This window comes from Etheostoma spectabile, chromosome 12, assembly GCF_008692095.1.
Source record: "Etheostoma spectabile isolate EspeVRDwgs_2016 chromosome 12, UIUC_Espe_1.0, whole genome shotgun sequence".
Lineage (NCBI taxonomy): Eukaryota > Metazoa > Chordata > Actinopteri > Perciformes > Percidae > Etheostoma > Etheostoma spectabile.
The window spans coordinates 7,286,202-7,311,329 of record NC_045744.1 but is presented as its reverse complement, the minus strand read 5'-3'; the positions used below and the strand labels follow the sequence as shown (position 1 = coordinate 7,311,329).

At 39.6% G+C, this 25,128-nt stretch overlaps 1 protein-coding gene across 7 annotated transcripts in view; it reads left to right on the top strand.

Moving 5' to 3' along the window:
* The window catches only part of tnr (tenascin R (restrictin, janusin)), a 190,565-nt gene that overhangs the window by 46,685 nt on the left and 118,752 nt on the right, over positions 1 to 25,128 (top strand). For all 7 annotated transcript variants that reach the window (XM_032530649.1, XM_032530652.1, XM_032530650.1 and 4 more), the window contains one exon: positions 20,946 to 20,999. The gene's annotated coding sequence lies outside the window, so the exon portion shown is untranslated. The remainder of the gene's footprint in view (positions 1 to 20,945; positions 21,000 to 25,128) is intronic.

The following is a 25,128-nucleotide window of genomic DNA, read 5'->3' as shown; positions in this document are numbered from 1 at the left end:
ACTCAATTTCACGACACCAGAAATATGATGGTGCATGTCCGAGCTGGCAGAGCATACCAGTGAGCCCCAGGCCTCCCATTATAGTGAAGGGTAAGACATATCACTCCTGAGTCGCTTGTCAATAAAGACGACGGCCTCTAGGAGACTGGACATGGGAATAGCTTAATAAAAATACACTTCAAATAAAGTTTACAGCCTAATAATAAATCACAGAAACTCCTGACAAATAGACATGATAAATGTCTCCTTGTAAGTGTATGTATATAGCTGTTTTGATTTAGTATTTATTTATTCAAATAACTAGAACTATAGTTTTACAATATTTAATTTAACTTTGCTTACAGTTTTAAGCCCATTAAGACATCTGCTTAATGCAAAAAATCCTTTTGAACAATTCCATGTATTAACTGTCTGTATTAACTGTTTATGCAATGCTTTCTAAAAGCTGTCTGTTTTTTCACATGTCCTTGAATGCATCTTTGAGAGAAATTTAAACTTAGTCCTTGCTTTCAGCTGACAATGGTAACTCAACTTTGCAGACATGTAGACAGACAAATCGCATGCTGTGAACGGATTTAGGGATAGATTGATGAACTTATTTACTTATTGTGTATGTTTTCTATGAAAAGTGGTTTCAACTTGCACTATTATCATAGTATTGTTGGTTAAAGAATATATTGCATAAATTCAGAATCGGTGCATCCAACCTCATCACGTTTTTCCTACATTCAAGGGGAATTTTTGTATATTACAACCTGGACCCTATTTCCTCATGTTTTTGTGTCTAAGTGACTAATGGGAACACATTTTTTTTTTTTAAACTGGTCAAATATTGAGCGAGAGGGTGACAGCCGACAGCCAAGTACCGGGCTGCAGTGTAATCGCTGTCAGCAGGATTATGAAAAACTACTGGCCCGGTTTCCAGGAAACTTGGTGGAAAGGTGTAGCATTGTCCCAGTAAGAACCTATAAAATTATCTAGTGGATCCAATGACGGGGCGGACACATTGTTTTTTTCACTTTTGTTATCACTGCGAGATAGGACACTTGTGTTGCATTCCTTGGCGGAGGTCTACGTTCTCCGTGTGCCCTTCTAGTTATTAGGAAAATGTGCTTTGGTTTAGGATTTCGTCTCCTCTTTGGCTTTCAGTAGTCATCCTGGTAAAAATGGTCACTGCTGACCAGTTGGTCTGTGCACTGTATGGACCGGAGTGCGAGGATCCATTTGTTAGCCACAACTTTATACTGTCCATCAGGGCTGTAGTCCAGACCACCTTAGTTGAGTCCAAGACAAGTCCAAGACCAGGACTTGTCGAGTCCAAATCAAGACAGAGTCCAAAGATGTTCAAGTCCAAGACAAGACCGAGTCCAAAAAAGGTTTAAGTCCAAGACAAGACCAAGTCCAAAAAGGTTTGAGTCTGAGTCAAGACCAAGTCCAGGACAGAAAAAAGGTCTTATGCATGACAGTATCAAGACAATCATTTTGGGTTTCACTTTCCCTCCAATATTATTATCAACATAATAAAGACACCTGGACTCGGTCAGACCAAAAGCCATGTTGGGCAAACCAGTGGCCGAGACCGAGACAAGTCCAAGTCTAAATACTAGCGAGTCCGAGACAAGTCCGAGAGCACAGAAAAACGGTCTCAAGTCCGGACTCGAGTCCAGGACCGGACTCGAGTACTACAGCCCTGCTGTCCATATCTATCAACGTTAACCATAGCCTATGAAAGCTACATTAAGTGTAGCTCAAAGTTCAGAAATGCGCAATTGAAACACAAAGCTACACTTTATGTACTCCACTGCAATCTCCCCCCACACTCTTCTCTGCAACTGTCTCTAACGTTTCTCGCACATCTCGTAAGATTCCAGAACAAGACTTCTCCATTGTTCCATAGTTTTGTCAGACAAGTGATGAAATTCTTATTTAGGTCTGCATTTAAAGTAGAATAATATTTAGAAAGCTGCATATTCTGAGCTGGTCTAAGCAATTACCTGCTCTTCACATGCAACACAGTTTTATACACTTTCAATATTTTGTCTAAATTATTCTCTAAAGCTGGTTTAGATTCTGGACAATGTTCCCGCTGAGGTGCAGAGACTGTTCTTTATTTAATGCTATACTTTCATTTACTGTATTATTAATTTCGTTACTGACTGAGAGGTGGAGCAAAATTGTATCAAGCTCTTGATATGCACCTCCTGTAATATGATTGTCCAAGACCTTTTCCCTGCAACCTTGACATTTCCTCACTTGTTAAGTGGTGCTACATCATCACAGAGCTGTAGAAAACAAATATGGCCAAACAGGACGAAGTGAGATGCAACAACAGCCTCTTAAAACCAGCAGCATCTAAACAATAGGATGATATGATGCATGTGTACATCTGCAATTGTATTACCAAGTCAGATTGGGCATGTATTTTGTATGCGCAGAAATTGCACAGTACACACAGTATATGGAATCTGAAAATAAATATTAAAAATCAAACACAAGAGGCATATTTTTGCATTGATAAAAAGAATAAATGTTAGATTGTTCTTATTTATTAGTGTGTGTGTGTGTGTGTGTGTGTGTGTGTGCATTTTGCACATTGACTTGTTGAAAACACTTGATGCACCGCCTACAGAGAAAGTTAAATCAATGACCCCGGTGCTCTGGAGCCCCTCCACTTGAGCTCGGCACATCAGGACGTTTAGAGTGAGCTAGATGAATCGGGCAGCAGCACCCCCGATCCATTATGATCTGGACTGCCGGAGGAGGCAAAAAATATGGGGAGGTAAGCATGGGCCTTAGGCAAAATGCAAACATCTGTGTTTATTCAAACCAATTAATTGCGAGGGCTTGTAACAGCGCCGATCGTTCCCTCCTTCAACTCCTCCTTCATTAATGCCGCTTGCCAGCTCCTCTTCTTCATCGTTGCTGCTCTTTGGCCCTTCTATCTGCCATCTGTCTCTTTCCTTCCCACCTTGCAGGACATTTTCCTCTGCATCTTTTTATTTTCCTCCACCTCCCTCCGTCCTCTCTTCCTTTTCTTTCCAGATGTTTGTTTCTGTCAATATCTCACCATTTGTTCTAACATAATGGAAATATAAAGTAAAGAGAGTTCACAGATGGTCTGCTTGTGTCCTCCCTTTTTCCTCCTCCTCGGACACCTCTCTCTTCTTTTTGGCTTCTTATCTACATAACCAACTCACACTTCACTAACACACACACACACACACACACACACACACACACACACACACACACACACACACACACACACACACACAGTTAAATTAATTCCTCTCACGTTCCTGCTCACCTCTGGTGGTCTTTTATCTCTGGGGGTTGTGGAAAGGTGACTGGATGGCTCCCCGTCATTAAAACCTCATCATCTGAGATGACACTGTCTACCGTTATTGACTTTCACTTTTCTTTTCTCCCCCCCACAAAGGATGTGTCCCTTAAATCCAATTGGCAGATGACCATTCAACCACAGTTTCATTAAAGGTGAATTTAACACTTGTATAGACGTTATGAATGGAGAAAAATACTATAACACGGACAGAATAATATCAATTCCTGCGCAGAATGTCAGAACCAAATGTGCAATTTTACTGCATATTCTTCTTCTTCGCCAAAATACAAAAAACGACCAGAGCGGACAATAATGTGTTATGGGTTTCTTGGACTGCTTTCAAGTTGGCGGGAGGGAGGGAGGCAGGCAAAAGAGAGAAAGATGGAAATGTCAAAGTCGATCATTTCTGTGGAAGGCATGTTGGTGCGTTTGCTCCTGAACAGAGGCATCCCTAAAGGTCGCGTCAATAATTCTCCTGTTTCTCCAGCTGGCCATTAATCATTTGGTCGCACGTCTGTCATCATAGGGGGCTAATGAGATCTACATAGATCATTTCTTCCTCTGGCTGGAGGACAACCCTGCTGTTTAAAAAAAAAAACACTCATTGATCTTGTGTTGCTCTCAGAGGATCCACGTGTGGCCAGAGCCCTTGTTGCTCTGCAGGGATTTGGCAAACAGGAAATCCGGTGCTACGCTGGATGTCGGCTTGTCATGGCTTACCCTGGCAATGGCTACTAATGAAAAATATAGCCTTTTGATTAAAGTGTCTCTTGCCACAAAGGGATTGATTGAACTAGCAATGTTGCCTTTCAAGTTCAGTTATTGGTTAGCACAGTTGGAATATCGTGTGCAAACAGAAGCAAATCTTTGCTCAAAAAGTTTTATGATATAGGGTAATATTTCATTATAAGTACAACTCTGTTGTCAACAAGGGCCGTAATTAATCTCAACCGGATTTCACTTTTGGGGCTCTATTTGAACAATCTAATCGCGCGGCGTGAAGCGCCTGGCGCAGCTGCGTTTAGGCCGTATACAAATCCACTTATGGTAGTTTAACGGCGGAAGAACGGATACGTGCACCGGGCGCGTGGTTCAAAATGGTTGTACTCAATGTCTTAATTAATCTTAGGAGTGTTTTGGGCGTAACATGTAAGAAACCAATCAGAGTGTCATCTCCCATTCCATTTAAAAGCCAGGAGCATCTGGACCTTGGCACATTGCTGTTATGCTATCATAATAGCAATGTGCCATCATGATGGTTGCACCGTAATATTAAAATTTTGAATCTTTTGCATGTTTGTGTGCTGCAGCGCATCCCTGTGTATGTGTAACAAGAATAGTGTGTGCACACTATGCACGAGCCTAGGCACATTTTACTAATGTGCTGTTAAAATAACAATGAAATGCTGTTGATTTTAGACCAGGTTTTTGTTGGCCAATGACACGATCACTTTCCGCTGCTTCAAGAAAGCAACGCCCCAATAATGCACATGAACACACCTCCCTGTAAGACCAGATGGGCGCAGGTGCATTTGCCAGTTAAACAACGTGGCGCTGGACGGGAAATTGACGACTGCGTCGGTCTCAAACTAGCAAAGACACTTGTGTCGGCCGCACCGGTTGCAGATTGGGCCCTGAGGCTCATTAATCATACTGTCAATCAATAAATCAACAATTCAGATAAATGAAACTTGTTTTACAATGTCAAAAGAGTCATTCATTAAGCTTTTTTTAATTTATAGCAGATATACACCTGGGACCCTTTTTAAAGGGCTGACTGGATGACAGATTGTTGGTCAGTGATGACTCAACCTTTAAAGAAGGGAATACCCAAATCTCTTAACATATGCCCCACAAATTTCAGACAAATTGCCTGCCTGTCGGTGAGATTATGTTACCCAAGGAAAATAATTAGTCAATGTCAGAGTCACTTTAGTGTTTGAGTCAAAATCTGAATGCGTTTTGGTCATAACAGCCAACTTATTAAATCACAGCGACTCTGTTTGCATCCGTTTGAAATGTTCAGCTTTTAATAGCTCAATTCTAAATAGATTCATGGACATTCTTTTCATTGCTGTGTCAACAAACTGTAATCCTGACACTCATATTGGGCATTTTCCTTGAGATGTTTACCCTTTAATGAAAAATTTAAACATTTTTCTTCTTTTCAGTGGCATCATTTTGGTTTGAAGCTACCTGAGACCAGTTCAAGACGGAATGATTCATAAATGAAAAACACACATCTCTGTCTATATGTAAAATCTGTTTATTTTAAGGCTTAACCTTTACTAAGAAGACAAAAGGAAAGCACTTTTTTTTTTTGTTTACTGTGTGGTGATAGCTTTACTGCACGGTGTAGTTTGCAAAGCAAAAGTATTTCACAAAAACACTGACTGAAGCCTCCATCAAAAGAAAAAAATCCTATACTGTTCAGTGACCAAAGAGGGCAACCAGGCGAGAAAAGACCTTAATCAGGAATGAGACCCAAAACCTGAGGGCCAGTCTGACAGAAGACCCGGGAGATATCGTGGGCTGTGAGGGGAGGATCACTGCAGTCAGTGCAGAACCTCTTCATAGCAGAGAGCAGAGCATATCTGGATTTTGGAGAAATACATGAATTATGTATGTGTATATGTGTGTGTGTGTGTGCACTTCTATTTTACACATGGATTTAATGTGTGGGTAAGGTTGCCAACACACCGAATACATTAATGTTATTTGTTATGCATTTCAGTTAAATCCAATATCTTGTCGCTGTGATTACCAAACTATCACACTAAAATGCCGACTCTGACAACACTGTCATAGTATAAATTTACCGTACGCAAAACATTTACATGAGGATTATTCGTGTGTGCTTATTTCTCGCTGCGCCCACGTTTGTGTCGTGGCAAGTAATACATGCAGCTAGTTTCTGCAGCCATTTATTTACCCGTTTATATTCAGTCCATGAGCATCAAAATCATGGAAAATGCATCATTACATTCAGATTCATTCAATTACAGGAGGAATAAGCACAGCCTACAAAAAGCCTTTCAGATTTTCAATTTTATTTTTACCTCTTTCTTTCACACACTATAATGTAAGTCTTTTGTTGTCAAGGCCTGATCTTTTCTTTTGTATCTAGATCCAAAGTTCATTATATGAGTCATACAAGATCCCCATTGTGCAGGAGATGAATCTAATGGTTTTGACTCATACTGTGCCATGCAGCCTCATTGCTTGCAGTTCCTTTATTATGCTACAGTATGTTACTTTTTCCCACTAAAAAGTACTAGTAATACAATAAAACTTTAATAGATGTTCATCTATTCCTCTTAAGCTAATCTCTGGTTTGATTTAACATGGTCCATTGTTCATATACAGTCAATACAGTGTTCAGAATAATAGCCGTGTGTTTAAAGAATCCTTAGAATAGTGTGCTCAAAATCCTTAGAATAGCTTTTAATTCCATAATACCAATGCATTGGAAAACTGCACATTCAATTAAAAAAACATAACCAAAATTGATCAAGTTTATGTCATACCTTTACAGAAAGTGAAGAAAAAGGAATAGGCTGTTCAAAAAATAGCTGTATTTGCATTTTTCTTTACAAACTCAAACATTTACTGTGTAAACCGAAAAATGTCTCAACGGTTTGCTTTACTTTGCATCACTGCACTTATATTTAGTTGCATAACCATTATTTCTAAAAACTGCTTCACATCTGTGTTGCATGGAGTTGACCAACTTCTGTTACCTGTGAACAGGTATTCCAGCCCAGGACGATTGAACTAGATTATAAAACTACAACTAGAGGCATTACGGGGTTGTGTCTCAGAAACCGCATTTTTGATGTCACCCCATAAGTGATCTATGGGATTGAGGTCCGGGGATTGGGCTGGCCGCTCTATAACATCAATCTTGTTCATCTGGAACCTAGACTTTGCTCGCTTACTGGTGTGTTCTGGGTCATTGTCTTGTTGAAAGACCCATTTCAAAGGCATTTCTTCTTCAGCATAAGAAACGTGACCTATAGTATTTTGATATATTGAAACTGATCCATGATCCCTGGTATGCGATAAATAGGCCCAACACCACAGTATGAGAAACATCCCCATAACAGGATTTTTGCACCACCATGCTTTACTGTCTTCACAGTGTACTGGGGCTTGAATTCAGTGCATGGGGGTCGTCGGACAAACTGTGTGCGGCCCCTAGACCCAAAAAGAACAATTTTGCTCTCATCAGTCCAAAGAGTGTCGCGCCATTTCTCCTTTGGCCAGTCAATGTGTCCTTTGGCAAATTTGGCAAATCTCAGCCTATTCAGTACATGTCTTCTTTTCAGCAATGGGACTCTGCGGCGAGGGTGGGGGGGGGGGCTTCTAGCTGATAGCTTTGCTTCACATAGCCGTCTTCTGATCGTAACAGTACTCACAGGTAACTTGAAGTCTTCTTTGATTTTCCTGGAGCGGATCATTGGTTGAGCCTTTGCCATTTTGGCTATTCTTCCATCCATTTGAATGGTAGGTGACCGTTTTTTCCCACGTCGTTCAGGCTTTGGACGCCATTTCAAGGCATTTGAAATCATTTTGGCTAAGCAGCCTATACTTTTCAGCACTTATTTAGGTTTTCCCTTCTCCAATCAACTTTTTAATCAAAGTCTGCTGTTCCTCGGAGCAATGTCTGGAACGACCCATTTTGCTGAGTATTTCAGTGTGAAATGCACTATAACCAGCATGCATAACATTTGCTTCCTTCCTTCCTTAACTACGGGCCATAATTGACACTGTTTCTTCCCAGAATCAATCACCTCACTAATTGAACACAACTACTACTATTGCCACTACAACTACTATTATTTTGAACATGCTCCTTTCAATTACAGATTCAATTAAACAGAATGAGCAGCATGCATGCACTTTACAACACTTACTAGTAAATTATTTGCCATGTAAAAATATCAATTCTACCAAAAAATATGATTTATGAGGTTGACTGCAATTATTTTGAACACAACTGTATGGTGTAATAGTATCTGAACAATCTCTGTTCACTGGATCTTTTCCTTCTGTTCCAGAGCTGTTCAAGTTTGCTGCTCTTTCTACATGGAACAAGTTACAGAATCCATGAAACTTAATGAGCTGGTCTCATTGGTCGCTTTTCAGAGGATGTTGATTGACTTGGAGGCAGCCACATCAGGCTTTAGATGTTTTTACTGCTGTGTTCAGGATTGTGGTTGACTTTGAGGGATTTCAGTTGTTTGATGTTTTTAGTGTTTTTGTGTATTTTGGGTGTGTATATATGTGAGGGTTGTACTGCTGCCTGTCTTGGCCAGGACACTCTTGAAAAAGATATATTTTTAATCTCAATGAGTCTCTTCCTGGTTAAATAAAGGTAAGTGAAATAATAAATTACAGTAAAGTGAATTATGGTACAAAGTTGTCATTCAAAATAAAGTATATTGTTAAAACATGGTTTAATAAAAAAAGGTTTAGACCAGATTTAAAAAAAATTCTAGATTAGAATCTCTTTTTTTATAATCAGGGTTAACATACAACTATGTTCAAATACACTTGTTTGCACATAGGACATGCAAATGCTTGCTGTCATTGTAACTTTAAATAATTAGTCACGGTGTGAATCAACAGAATAAAGCATTTTCTTAGTAAGAAATCCTTTTTTTGATGAACTGATAATGTGATTAATAGATGTTGCAGCCCTACAGTAATTATTACCAACAAAGACGGAGCCATTTACTTTTCATGCTGACTGACTTTTACAGAAGTCTTAAAGGGACGTAATGGTGGGTGAGTGGGTATAGAAATTGCTTACTGTACAATACAGCCCACCATTTTTCCCCCCCAAAAAGCATTTGTTCAACTCATTTGTGATGGTGACTCTGCAAAGGAATAAAAGAAATCAAAATAATATAATAATAACATACTGTTGTTTGTATGGAAGATTCAGTGTCTGAACGCAGAGATACTGATGGGCACAGAGAGCTTTGAAAGTACAACAGTGTCTTTTATGAGTCCAGAAACAGTAATGGACACTGACATCTATTTATAGTGGCTACAGCTAAAGACGGTGAATAGAAAGCTGAACAAAGAGGTAGGGAGAGAAGAGCCACTGGCAGTGTTTTAAAATAAAATCTTTCATACAGTGTAGCACGGATCATCTAATGCAAAACAACTTTCTAGTGAAAAAGTGTTTAGATTTTACTTTTAGTACTTTGTGATTTAGATTCCTTGCTTGTTTAAAATGATAAAATAAACCAAACTGTAGCCAAGCTTCCAAATCTAGCACCAATTTTAACCAAATTTCCATAAAAATCTTCAAAAGTCAATGTGGAAAGCATGTTTCAATCCCTTGACATTATGCCAATATTAGCTGGTCGTGCTGATTCTCTAGTCGTGTGATATTAAACCAGATGGCCCAACAAGATGACGTGGTTAAAAGGCTGCTAGGAAAATATGGAATTTCATGTATTCATTTGAGGAAGGTTAAGGTCTCCTCATCGTGCCACACAGATCTGAGCTTTTTGGTTGCAACCATTTTTGTCCGTCAGTTACAAGTGTTGAAGTCATGTACAGTTCTTCATTTATGTCATGATTTATTTGCTGTTGTTTGGAAGGTTTCTATTGCACTTACAGTTTTTGCGTTTTGTTTTATTGATACACCGACTTGATACTTCCACATCAGCCAAGCAAAAAAACCAAAAAAACGTTTTTGCTTCAAAACATGAATTTTATGCGCAAATGGAAATTGCGCTTAGAAATACGTGTATGGAAATGCTGTTTGTGAGATGTGGACCGTAATATAGCTCTACACTGTGCCTTTGCAGGGGGAGTAAATCAGAATGATTCAGAGCTGAACAGGGGCCGTGAAATATTGTGTAAAGTTGTTGTGCTTTTCTCAGGGGAGCCCACATTTTGAGCAGAGCCCGGGATATACAAGACTGCCTGATATGCTGACCAGCAATTTAACATCAAATCTTCTGAAATGGTCTTTCTCTCTACAGACAAGACATATTGGTCCTGTATGGGTTCAGTGTTAAGTCGGTCCAGTCCATGTTCTAATCACTATTCTGGCCACAACATCTCATAGGGAGGAGTGTGGGAAATTTTTGAAATTCATCTTCTCGGGCTCTCTGGGCAATGCCATAAAGTCACAACATGATTTATTCTTCTTTCTTTAGACATATCCAAAAATTATGCCCCATTTTAAGAAATCCCTGAAGGTACTAATTCATATTCTCTATATGATTGGACCATCAATACTGAGGGTAAGTGAAGGTCGCTGTGACAGTTTTACAGGTTGGCAGGTCGGCCTGCCTTACTGTCGTTGCTTCACAAAGCTCTGTAATGCTGTTTTACCAGCTCTGCTGATCGTATTGTATCGTGACAGACGGGCAGTTCAAACGATGGCAAATACAATCAAAGCTGCATTAAACCGAATGTGACCTCCGCTCACTTGTTCCTGATAGGTTGTTGATAATACAGCGTAGCTTACCCTGCTCCTAATAGCCACTTCGTTGCTACCTGTTTATTTAAAAAACTGTCTTTGAGAAATCTGTGAAATAAAATGATTGTTGTCATTTAGGATGCTATAACTGAGATGATCAGGGTGACTTGTCTGTCACTGATCATAGATCAATAAAACAATCTCTGTGAACATTCAGTGGATTCATGCACTGGCCTCTCAATGCATTATGCTTTTAGCTGAGATAGTCCTTTTTACTGTCAAAAGCAATAACAATAAAAATACCAAAGGCTTTACACAAGGTTTTACATCTTATTTATTTACATTGAAAACATCCACTGGATGACTAATAGCTTGAAAAACAAGAATGCACCATGTCTGGTCCATGCTATATAAAGTGAAGATGCATATTTCATAGTTTTTCACACTTGTGTTTGATATTAATGAACTTTCAGTGCAAGCCTGCTCTGCTTGCTTGCTAAGATGAATAACTGCCTGCCCACCTGTTATGAATATTTATGACATGAAAGTGGACAAAGGTTAAAGAGGCATATTTGGATTTTGGCTCACTGGCCCAGATTTTGCTTTTAAATTGGTAGTCAAGAAATGTTGCTGTCCATGGTGCTGAACTAGTGATCCAGTAACTCTCAAGGTGATGCTCTCTCTCTCTCTCTCTCTCTCTCTCTCTCTGTCAGAAACACTTTCTCTCTGATTCTCTCCTCTTTCTAATCCTTTTGTCACACTCAGTCCGGTCTGGGAACAGTAAATGTGTCCAGCTACTTAGTATAGCTGAAGGGCTGCAGAAGAAAAAAAGAGTGATTAGTATTATAAGTGATTGGATGTCTAGTTCAACGTCTGCGCGACCCTTCACTTTTCCAGGACTAAAAGGAAGATGGAACTAGATTGGGGAGGAAAAGAAAAAAATCAAAGCTTTATTGACCTGCAAAACAAAGGTTAAGTGAATTCCCATGTAAAGGTCTGAAAATGCAGTCTATAATTAAATGAACTGCAGCAGTACCTGACCCGTGTTGGAGACTTCTTTAATTAATAATTGGAGACTTCTTTAAATCATACTTTTTTATTAAATTAAGAGAAGGTAATTATAATTCAAGACAGTTTCTGTCTTTGAAACTGTAAAGTGAGGACTAATGTAAAATATAGATGTGTTTCTGTTTTGGGGATTAAATTATAGAATGAACTTAATGATGAGTTGAAAATGTGTAAGTCTTTGTTGAGTTTCAAAAAAGCTTTAAAATCTAAATGAATTAACGGTTAAGAAGTAATTTGAATAACATGTCAATTGTATTAGTAGGATTGTACTCAAGTTTTCGGTTTCATTTGGTTTAGTTGGAATTCTGGGTGATTTATAGGGATTATGGGATAGGATAAGCGAAAGTAAGCCTTTGTTTCAGCCTATTCCTTTTTCGGTAAGTTATGGTGGCAAATTGTGGGAAATAATTGTTTCTTTAATTTATGTTAAGCAAAAAAAAAAAATCATCATCTCTCTAAAACCATGTCTCCATCTACACGAAAGACTCTAATAGTATGAGTGTCATAAGTATGGCTGTGCATGGCAAAACAATTGCAGCCTGTCCACTGCATAATTGACGGGTGGAAGTGTAAGCACTGTGCACCATCCATGAAATCAATGCTCCACTGCTTGGTGGCTGGCTGACTCCCCTCAAAACACCCAGGCGGGTGCCATAAAGGATGTTTATTAGGCTGACAAGTTGACACTGCAGCTCCTTGTCATGCTCTGATAATAGGGGCCAGGCGCAGACCAGCGGAAGCCTTGCTTCAGCTGGTTAGGAGACAGACAAACCACTTCAGGGGTGCAGATAAGAAAGGAGAGGAAATAGGAGGGGAGAAGAAAAAGAAGGACAAAGAGGGAGGGTGGTGTATTAGTGCAGCTAGTGCCTGTTTTATGAGTGGAAGAACGAAGAGAGAAAATAGGAAAGGAGTGGAGCAAGGTAGCCATGAGAAAAGAGAGGGTAGAGTAGACGGAGTTGTGCAATCAGTGCTTGAAAAATGACATGACCCAAGATCAGGTTAAAGCAACACACCTTTTTTCTTCTTCTTTTTATTATTATTGATTCATCTGTTTAATTATTATCTAGATCAGAGATCTTCAACAGGGGGTCCAGGGCCCCTACCGGGTCCTCAGAGTTATTTCGGGGGGGGGGCAAAAGTCAGTCAAAAGTTGCAAAGAAACTTTAAATAAATAAATAAACAAATTTAATAGTAGGTGACGTTTTGGTACTAGACCATCATCGGGCAAAATGAATCAAGGGAGTTTATTTGCAACTTTTGACAGTAAAAAAAAAATTGAAATGTCTTAACATGAATCCAACATATTATTAGAAAATATAAATCGGCATATTTAAAAAAAAAAAAAAAGTACCCCAGTAAGCCTATCGGTAATGTTTGTACATTACCAAAAGGCTTACTGGCGGAGGGGGACGTGGCTTAAAAAACATTGAAGACCCCTGATCTAGATTAATCAATATCAAATTAATATAAAATGTCAGAAATTTGTAAAAAATGTCCAAGGTGATGCCTTTAAATGTCTTGTTTTGTTAATCCCATACCCAAAGATATTCAGCTTAATATGATGAAACAAGAAAGCAGGAAATCTCCAGATCTACTTTTATATGAAAATTCAAAATATCAAAATAGTTGGCGAACATTTTTCTGTGAAACAATTTCTTTGTCAACTTCTTGTTGCAGATCTTAATAGCTCTACTTCATTGCCAGTTTAAGACATGAATGGTGAAAAGAATACAGCGCGGAGTTGGCACCTCGTTTGTTCTGATGTAGGTTGCATGCTGTGGGCATATGGCAAAAAACTAAATTTAAGCTTCAGTGTTTTTGGGCCAATAGAGCATACACACTGGCTCCCTGCACTTATTAATGGATTAAAAGTAATTGCCTTACACCTCTCTTTGAGACTTCAGAATCAGAATCAGAATCAGCTTCATTGGCTAGGTATGAACACATGCGAGGAGTTTGACTTAGGTTGGAGCAAGCCTCCGGGCGGTGGAACAGCACCACCACACGCTTTCTCGAAAAGAAACAATGCAGACAGCAGCATAGTGTACAAGATATAACAACATCACAACATAATGCACAAGACTACACACAGTACATGTGGATACATATAGGAATTTTTTGTGGTGACTCGGGAGGATGGGAAAAAAACAAAAAAGATACCGAGGCAGTCAGACAGGGGGGGGGGGGGATAGGGGAGGGCATGTATGGTGTGGAGTGAGAGTTGTGTTGAGTGTGTGTGTGTGTGTGTGTGTGTGTGTGTGTGTGTGTGTCTTATGAAGTGTCAGACTGTCCAAGTTGTTAGAAAGTTCAGTTCATTCGGCCTTGCGTTGAAGAAATAAGACAATGCACTTCATTTTGTTTTTGACCCTAATGACCCTAATTTTAATGATGCAAAGTCATTTTGTCTGTCTGTCACGTGACCTGCAATTCCAACTCTGTCCAATACCACAACATGGTCTCACAACCCAACGCTGTTGAGACGGGTATGGCTGCAGCCTGGAGCGTCCCATGTCATCCGCCCCATCTCATGCGGTCTCGTCTCATGTGGAGGTGTGTCCAACGGTAAATCCAGAGGGTCAAAATTACGATATCGCAAATAATTTTCCAGATGGAGTCACGGGTAAATTCCTGACCACATTTGTTGCAATCAATTGAAACACGTTAAACTGTTAAAGTAACAATTTTGCCATAGCCTACATGTAGTTTGCTCATTTCTGAATGTTATGCTTGTGTTGTTCCATATTAACGTAGCTACATCTGATGAAACCTGCATCAGCGACGCAACCGTTTCTGCCAACTAACAGCAGGACCTTCTGAAGAGGGACAACAATCCACGATCTGCACACACACAACAAGACTACAAAAATAAACATGTTACATGCTTTCCAAGACTTTTTAATTGTATATTCTATATTGTTTTCACACTTCACTGGGACATTGCTGCAAATACAACTGCTTATCAGCAAGGCGATAGCGACTGGCCTCGGCTGTCGGCTCTCTGGGACCCGGGACAGAATGCTGTCGGCTCTCTGGGACACAATACTCTCAGGTCTCTGGGACCCGGGGCAGAACGCGGTCGTATTTTTCTACTACCGCGGCCTCGGCTGTCGGGCCTCTGGGACCCGGGGCAGAATGTCTTCGGGTCTCTTGGACCTGGGGCAGAATGTTGTCGGGTCTCTGGGACCCGGGGCAGAATGCTGTCGGGTCTCTGGGACCCGGGACAGAATGTTGTCGGGTCTCTGGGACCCGGGGCAGAATGTTGTCGGTTCTCTGGGACCCGGGGCAGAATGCTGTCGGGTCTCTGGGACCCGGGGAAGAATGTTGTCGGGTCTCTGGGACCCGGGGAAGAATGCTGTCGGGTCTCTGGGACCCGGGGCAGAATGCTGTCGGGTCTCTGGGACCCGGGGCAGAATGCGATTGAATTTTTCTTCCACTTCCGCCAGCGGTTCTATCGCATTTTGTGTTGGATTGTATGAAAGGGGGAAATTTTTTTTTTAAAAACAAAACCAAATGCTTGAACTCTGTCGGGAGAGAAATTCCTTCTATAGCTGCAACTTGGATCAAAGATGCAGCTATAGAAGGAATTTTTTTGTTTGCCTATCATCTGCATTTTTTTAGAGACGGACATATATTTTTAAATACTTAAAAACACACCAAATATTTTATTCATTAGCCTGATAGTTGACGTGAGCTTTAACTTTGAAAAGAGAGATATTAGTATTTTATTCCAGATGCAAGCTTTTATTTTGAAAAGTAGAAACTCGGGGATGGCCGAAGGATTTTTTTAGTTTGCCTATAATCTGCATTTATTTTATAGACGAACATATATTTTAAGTGTTTTTATTCATCAGTATGATAGTCTGCATTTATCTTATAGACATGTTTAGTTAAAAAAAAACATATTTTATTCATATGTATGATTGCCGTTAACATATATAATCATATAAATGAATTAAAAAAAAAAAATTGCATTTTTGACCCTCTGGATTTACCGTTGGACACACCTCCGCATGAGACGAGACCGCATGAGATGGGACGGATGACATGGGACGCTCCAGGCTGCAGCCATATACTCTTGACGCTGTTACGAACTTTAAATGGCATTCTTCCTGTTTTCACACTTTTCTGCATACAGGAAAAACTGAAATTGCTGTGGTAAGCTTTTCCAGCATATTAGGTGCATTGGATACATTATAAAAACATTTAAAAAAAAAAAAAGCAGTTTAAGGCACTGCATGTATTCTTCTCTTCTCTCCTCCTATAATGAGTACCTCCACATTCACCGTGAGCCCAGAACAGATGCAAGCTATAAATCAGCTAATCAATGGCACCAAAGTTAGTCCCTTAACAATATTGTAGGAAAACGGCTTGAATGAGCTTCATTGATTCAGCCTCACAAATCCTTATTTCTCCCAGAAAGGCTGACCTTGAAAGACAGCTAGGTCGTTATTTGTCACTCCACACAATTAAACCATAATAGAAGTTTTTAGCTCATTGATTCCTGTGGCACATTTAAAATGATTTAACTTGCAACCTTCATAATTATCTTTCTACTCAGGAGACCAGGTCAAAGCAAGATGATGAACAGATGAGATGAGATGTGGCTTATTCCTTGCTAAGTCATCATAAAATAGTGCAACACACCTCCATTTTTTTTTTTCCAAGGATCAGTCCTTAAGAGTCAGCTCTGCGTAGGGAAGTTCTCAGCACCATTATGTCATCAGGGACAGGGGGACAGAGGGAGAGAAAGCGCTACAAAAGAAGCTATTTTAATTAAAGCTGGCAGATTTACTCGCCTAGCTGGGTCTAAAGCATAGGCGGCCCGGGCCGGCGGGGGCCAAAGTGGCGGTCGTAAAAATGACTAATGCCAGGCAGTGGAGGAAAAGCGCCCCCTGAGGGGCGGGGGTGGGGGGAATTAAGGTGGGCAGTCGGAGGCTGTTCTGTAATGAGAACAAATGGCCGAGAAGTTTGTCGTCTGACGAGCAGGCCAGGGAAATATGCATAGTGCAATACTTTCCGCTCCTGTCACATTTCTGCTTCACCATGCCACCTTAGTGAGAGAGAGAGGGGACGGGGTTAGAACTAGAAAGATGAAAACAAATTAATGTAAAAGCAACTTAAACCCCGTGTTATGGCATTTTATTCAAAATTAAGAAAATATGGGACTGCATTGGTATTTAAATGCTAAAACAAGTGAAAATCCAGAGCATTCTTTTTTTGGTTTCTCCTTTTTAAGTGGCTGATCTGCAGCATAATCAGCTGTAACACCTCACCGTACATGGTGTACTCTTATCCTCACGCAATCAGTGTCAGGATTGTTTTTGACAAAAAAAATTACCTGAAACTTCATGCTTGCCATTTAATTCAATAGTCATATCATTAACAATCAGCATCCTTTCAAAATTGGCAATTGCATCTCTGTGCAAGTGTACTTCTGTATGGGTGGTCCTGGTAACAACAGTAATGAAGCCATCCACCAGAGAGTCAACTTTGAGTTCATTTCTTATTAAACTAGTACAGCGTAAGGCTGTTTCTTTCCTGAGAGGTTGATGGCTATGTGATAAAATAAATTCAATGTAGTTCTTACATCATTTAATGCAAATTGGATATTTTGATTATTTTAAATATACCATTACAAAAAAGTTTCAATTAAATTCTCTCTTTCATATTTTACAGTGCTGTATTCTAATTTTTTAGCTCTTACATTAACTCAGAAAAAATGGCTTTCCTCTATATGCATTGCTAATTGTGTTCATGTTATAAAAACAAATGAGAGATTTCACTTTCTCATATTACAGAGTATATTTTATTATGTGGAAAAGACCCAAATGTTTAATTAAGTGATGCATCACAACTTATCTGTTTTTTGCTGCACACCTTTGTCCATCCAGTGATCACATGAAGGATTTCCTTGTGTGTCTACGATCATTTAATTCATTACCTTCCTGTTAACTTCCTCTGTGCACAAGTCAGGCAAAGACTTGAACTGTGTTTGTGGGGGTGAGCATTGCTGGGCCGTGCAGGGATTTTTTGGCAGCTATCAAACACAAAGTACATGTGTAAAGTATGGCACATGCAGCAGCTGCCACTGTCTACTTCCAGTGCCAGATTTGAGTGGTGGCGGGCGGCCAAAAGGAGGGCCGTTGTATGATTGTGGGTGCAGACGTGTCACGGTGTTTTCCTATTTTCGGGGATTTGAATGGTGTGAAAATCAACCAGCTGTCTTCTCTTCTTTTGAGCTTACATTTCTGTCTCATCTCACACACCTCTTGTGCATCTCTCATCTTCTTCCTTGTACTGTCACTCTCTACTCCAAACTGTTGGATATCCCCCGGAATGAATGATTGATTTAAAGCTGTGCAAATAATAATCCCACCAACACACGCACGGACACACGCACACACGCACACACGCACGCACACACACACACACACACACACCACACACACACCACACACACACACACACACACACACACACACACACACACACACACACACACACACACACAAACACACCACCTACTCTTACTTTCACACCAAAGGTTCTGTCTGTTTAGACAGCAGATGTGACTGGATGTATGTCGGCACTGTCACTTATTTATCTCTCTCGGTCTGTGTAATGGATTTTATAATTCATTATCACCATCTGTAAATCCCTTTACGTGTGTCTTTGAGTCATTTTAGAGGCTCTTCTTTATCTTTTGTAACTAAACAAAACAAAGAGACAGGGACACTCACTAACAGATTTGCTGGGCACAGTGCCATCTTGAATGCAGCAGAACAATAGATTGGACTAAGTCTGACAAACCCTGAACAAACAAAATATCAAAAGGATATACAGACATATGCAAAAGTATAATTGATCCAAACAGGTACTATATAACGTGTTTAGTTGGATAGAGTACCTTATGCCATCAAAGAGAAACTAGATCTAACCCCTCACAATTTAGCTCCCTGGCTTCAGAATGATTCTGTGGGTTTCTCCCACTGATTGAGTTAGCCTTGGTTGTTTTCCAAATTCTCATTTTCAGCAGAGTAAATTTGTTAGCTTTGTCAACTCTTAAAATGGGAGCTGTCACTCAGAGGTACACCTCACTGAAGCAAGAACAAAAATTGTGTTTTTCCTAAACAATCAGAGCCTGTCGCTTCAACTTTGGCTCATTTTCTGTAGTTTTTATGTTTGCCTACCTATCTTCTGGCGAGTTATGGGAAATGAGATCCACTCAATATGGAGTTCCTTCTGTTCTGCCTTAATTCTTTAAGCTTACCTGTATTCATTTCTTAAAAACCTTCTGAAAGTTGAGACACCACCCATCCAAAGCGCATCAGATGATCTAGATGCGATTTATTTATTTAGTTTTGCTTTGATGTGAAATCACACTCTCCCAAAGCACCACATCTCCCTCTCTGTCCTTATATATTAATGTTATTTTTTCGTACGTGTTTGTTTCTATCTGTGTTTTAGAGGCAGTAAGAGATAAACAAATGTTTAATTCAGACTTGCGCCTGACCTTTTCAAGACACTGAAGTAACAACATACATTTATGAACAAAGTAAACCATAACACTTTATGTTATATGCTGAATATAACCTTTATGTGATGGGTTTCGTCATGGAAACAGTGAATCTGAGTCTGAAGTTTTACAGTATGACCCCAGGTTCACTTGAAACCACTCGGAGGGATAACATCTACAGCTGGGCGTGTCTGTGCGTGTATGTAGATGTCTACATACAGTATGTGACACATGCATTTTAAACCTGTGTTTAAAGCCCACTTATCATGCTCATTTTCAGGTTCATAACTGTATTTTGAGGTTATACCAGAATAGTTTTACATGGTTTCACTTTCAAAAAAAACATATTTTTGTTGTACTGCACATTGTACACACACATACTGCAGATCCTTTTCTCACCCTGTGTGTTAAGTCTCTGTTTTAGCTACAGAGTGAGACATCTCACTTCTATACTATCTTTGTTGGGAGTCGCACATGCGCAGTAGCTAGGTAAGATCCCATCAGCTAGATAACTTTCTCCAACCTTGGTCAGTCCAAGGCAGGATTAGCTGGGAGACGTCTTCTAAACGAGGGACACGTGTGGAATACCTGCAGAACAGGGACGTGGAAGTAGTTCTTTTGGAGATTATGGTGAACTAGTGTGTGTTGTAGCAGTGTTTGCCTTTGAGAACGAGCTAGCATACTAGCGCTAGCATGTGTCACGGTTAGCCACCTCGTCTCGGCTTGTGACGTAGAAAGCCGTAGAGATTTTGAACAGCTCACATTCAGAAAACTGTATTTCACTCAAAACAGCATGGATGCTTTTTTTCCCAAATTTGAATGCATGTGGAAGCATCAGAGACACAAAATAACACCCCAAATCACTCAGAAAAAGTGTTTTTCCATAATATGGGCAATTTAATAAACACTTGAACTTGACTAAACACTGATTGTTATCTGAGTGCTGGACAATTTTGAAAAGAGCTCATAAGACGAGGGCCTTATTCAACAGGAAAAGTCATATCCTGTAATGCTAACACACACACACACACACACACACACACACACACTTACTCTATCATAACTCTTTATCAAGTGCTGGCTCATGTCTCAAGTGTAAAATGAGAGTAATTTCTAGTGTCCTTCAAAACCATTTAAAATGCTAATTAAGCCATGTTTATGTACAGTACGTGCTTGCGGTGTTGTCATAAAAACAGTATTGATTCAGATTGATATTGGAACAAAGAATGCTTTGTTTGCAACAGTTGAATATGTTAAAATGATTCATCATGTCCTTTATATGTGTAAAGTTTTATGTATTTATTATTTTTATTTTGTTTGGATTTTGTGGGTGGGGGTTAGTCAGGCAGGAAGCAATTATAGAACATATTCTAGCACCTAGAGATGATGCACAGTTGTGGTAATGTGATGTTTTTTACTCTTTGGGTTTGTTTTTGTTATTTTTGCATCTATACATATCTACATAGAGTGTGATTTGATTATTTAATAACCCTGATCTCTCCAGAGTATCTTTATGAGAAAAAAGTCGTCATGTTTGAAACATCCACAACGTCTCTCCTTTATATTCACAGCTGCAGCCCAGAAGACCAACACTAAAAGGATCAACTCTGGTGGGTGCCCTCAAGGTGAGTTGCATTTCCAAATGCAAGCTACAGCATACCTTTGTGCATGTGCTGTACGTGTGTGTGTGTGTGTTGTGCACAATGTTCACTCCTGACCTCAAAATAGAAAGCTCTTTCTCTCTTTATGTACGAGAGCGAAGGCAAGGTAATATTATTTCACACAGCAATGAAAAGCAACTCCACATGACCTGAAATGACTACAAGACATGAAAAGATCATCCTCTTTGTGCATCTCAATGCCCATGCAAATGATCATTTGATTAAGGCTTTAAGTTGAGATTCCGTCCTTTAGAGTTACCACAATCAGCTCTGGCCTTGTTGCAGCTGAAATGCGGCGCAGCTGCGCCTGGTCGCATCCACATCGGCTCGCACCAGCAGTCTCTGAAGAATATGGAGTCCGTCTCGGCTTCATAGAAGGACTTTAAAAACGCCAAAATACTTGCTGTAACAGATGTTGTTTTGTTACACAATGAGAAATGGAGGCTATAGTGAAGATCAAGCTGCATACAAAGTTTATGGTACATTCATTCTAATGGTGATTAACGTTATTGGCCTTCTTTTGCCTTCATAATTATTCATACCACCAAATAATCCATTAAAGCGACCACGTTCGGAACCCATATGTTTATCCCTACTGTATACCTTCTTGGTCTCTAACGTCTTCTAAAACCCTTCTGCATTATCACAGCTCGGGATTTCTGTGTACAGCTCGGCTATACATTTTTTTTCAGATTAACCCAGGCACATTTTCTATCTGTCTGTGTCCTTGGATACCCCCTTTAGCCACATTAGCATTAGAACACATACTTCGTGTGCTGTTCCAATCACTGTGCGCCACATATCTCAATGATCTAGAGACACCATTACTCTTCTTGCAATAGGGTTACTGTGTAGCTGACTCCAATGAGGTAATGTATTAACATTCCACTTCTGCAGCAGTATATCATTTCTACTTAGTTTATGTATCACCCTCCCATTCAGCATTCAGCAGGGCACAAGGTTCAGTTCTTTTAAGCTAATGCTTTCTGTACAGTATGTTCGATATCTGCCACATAGTTGTCGTCAGGCTGATTTTGCTGAGTTACAGTAGTCAAGTCATGGTTAAACCCAAGGCTAATATCCGACACGCAACTTTTTTTTGCCCCCTCAAACGGAAACTAAAGATTACTATCAAGATTAGAAATTATTCAACACATCACACCATCCAATGAACCTACTTAATTATAGATAATGATGGAAACAGCTGCCTGATTCACACTTACTGTACAGGGTCTAACAAGCAAAGTGAGATTACTCAGTGATCTACATTAATTCAGACTTAAGAGGAGACTGAATAATTCAAGGGAAAACAGGATGCAATCATGTAGGAAGGAGAAATTAAGATAATAGTGTCTTATTTGAGATGTGTCAAAGTAAAGTTTTAAGGGTGACAGAATGCATTAAAGCAAATTTGCTAGTTTTATAGATCATCTCCTGCAGGTCATTCAAAAGCCTATTAGCTTAACAACAAATGTAGAAAACAACAATGTTTATGAAGATCTGCGGAGGATTTCTGGGTCAGAGGCCTTTTTAACCCTTGTGTTGTCTTCCCTTTTGGGACCCTCTCGCATCCCTCGGGTCAAGTTGACCCGGGACTTATTTGGGGTTTTAAAAACATTCTGAATTAAAATTTTAACAAATATTGTCTTTATCTCAATTTCAAACAATTGAGATATGTTTAGGGAATGCAATCAGTCTCTACTAGAACACAATTAAAAATTAAGTGGGATTTGTTTTTTTGTCATAAGGTTATAATTGTTAAAAATCCAATATGGGATCATTCATATAAATTGAAAAAACACAGGTGGTCATATCCAGAATAATTTTCTGAATTGGGTCAGGAATACATGTTTATCACAAGAAATAAGGTAAGGCCATTGATTTTCAGGTAGAAAAAATGTACATGTACCATTTTTCTTCTTGTAAAAATTTGTAATAGGTCAATTTGACCTGAATACCATACAAGGGTTAATAATAGTTGATAAAATGGCGAGCCCAGAGCCAGACCAAGTGCTTACGTGCAGGGTGGGAAATTAGCACCTGCCACCAGCCACAGTGGTGGGTGGAGTGGTTTTCAACACTAGTCCATGACACACATAGCTGAGCTCACGTATAGACGAAAGGAAAATTATCGGTTAAAAAAATGTTAGAGAGGCCCGCCGCTGAGTCAGCAGTAGCTATGAATGTGCAAAACTGTTGAGGGCGAAGTAAAGAAAAAGAGAAGGTACTTTTCGAACAAGTGGCGCATTGATGGCGAAGGGAAAACGAGGAAATGGTAAGCCTACCTTCCCGGCGACCAGTCCATGCACTGGACCTCCTGTCGAAGCTACGCGTCTTCAGAAAATGCAAACACTTTGTTTGTTAGAGGAACAACTAACCTTAAATTAGAGGCAATGAAAGACCACGAGTCATCCACGTCTCATATCAAGTGCGCTGCCATACAGCTGGCGAAGACGGGACCCCAGGAGCAGAGTGTGGCAATAAAGGCTTTCTTTTTTTTCACATAACTTTTTATTTGCCTATATTAATATAATATGCTTTAATAATAAAAGAGAATGTATCGAAGCAATTCAAAATAGTGCACTTTCTTTTATAAATTTGAATTTCGGAAAAAGTGGCTGGTAAAAATGTAAGTGGCTGGTAAAATTAGGGGCAAAAAAGTTAATTTCCCACCCTGCTTACACGATTACATGTCTAATAGTTGTACTTATGGACATTTTGTCACACTGAGTAAGATTTTTCGTTCAAATATTATTTTTAGTTAAAGTGTAGATAATAGTTATGGTAATAAAAAAGTCAAACAACATAGCCTTTCTTCATCATTGATACCCATTTTCTTTAATTCATAGTCTTATTATATCAGCAATAATGTATTACAAATACATGTTTTTTTTCTATTTATTTGATACATACTTACAAATACCACTGTTATATTAAGCTCTCTTTTGACCCTGACGGTGGAGAAGCAGGGAGGAGGAAGGAGGTGGCCCTACATGTTTGCCTTTCTAATTAGTTCTCATAGGAACCCGGCCATTGATTGTTGCAAATGCCTATTGATTTTCTGCGGGGCTCTACACCATTTGACGTTTGTGCTAAATGCCACGAGACGAATGACGTCTGTGTGTCGGTGACGTCTGTCACATCAGTTCATCTTTTTGCGTTTAACGTGATTGTGTGCGCGGACATGCAAGAGTGTTTCTGCATATTTATTTGTGCATGTGTTAAAGGAAAATGGGTCTGGGTAGCTGACGAATAGGAAAAGTTGCTGCATTCGTTTTGGCCCGAGCAGCCTGATGGAGAAACATCGATCTGGCTGGGGTGAAACAGTGTGCTTACTTGCACATCGAGATAGCCAAAGGATATTGGCAAAATGTTTGTTCTCATAGGATTACATCACAATACTTCCTTCCCTGTGGTCTAAACAGATCACTATGTTAGAAGGTCACAAAGAGTGCTACAATTAATCAGCTAGTGTCCTTCAATATTTTTGCTAACAAAATGTTAGGTGACTCCACAGTTCAATACAGACCCTATTTATTCGTGCATAAATTATGCCTACATTGCATATGTTGAGATGACAGTATGTCAAGTGCAAAAGACTGCAAAGTAAGCAACAATTTGCACCAATTTTTGAACTGTTAAAAATTGAAACAAAATATAATGCTTTCCTACTTTTCACAAATATTACTGTCACGGTTACCACTTAGCATTTGACCTAATCACTAAGAATGATCTAATACTACTAATCAGTGCTTTTATTGTTTATTGTTGTCTAAATTATATTTGTGTGAACTTTAAGCTGCTTGCAAAGTGTGCAGCATCTCTTTAAATCATATCTTTATCTACATCATCCAGCCCCACCCTATTAATATCAAAGTGGTATTAAATTATTTTGACTCTGAGATTAGCAGGACCATAAACATGTTAATCACACACAATGTGACCCTAAGGGCTCCTTCAGAATGCGTTGTAAGCCAGCTTGGCTGGATGTGGGATATTGGTTTGTGTCCCTTGATTTTCCACTGACTGTGATGTGACAGGTATTTCCACTGAGATTCACGGCAGACTCAGTGCTACTCAGTTTTCCCCATGT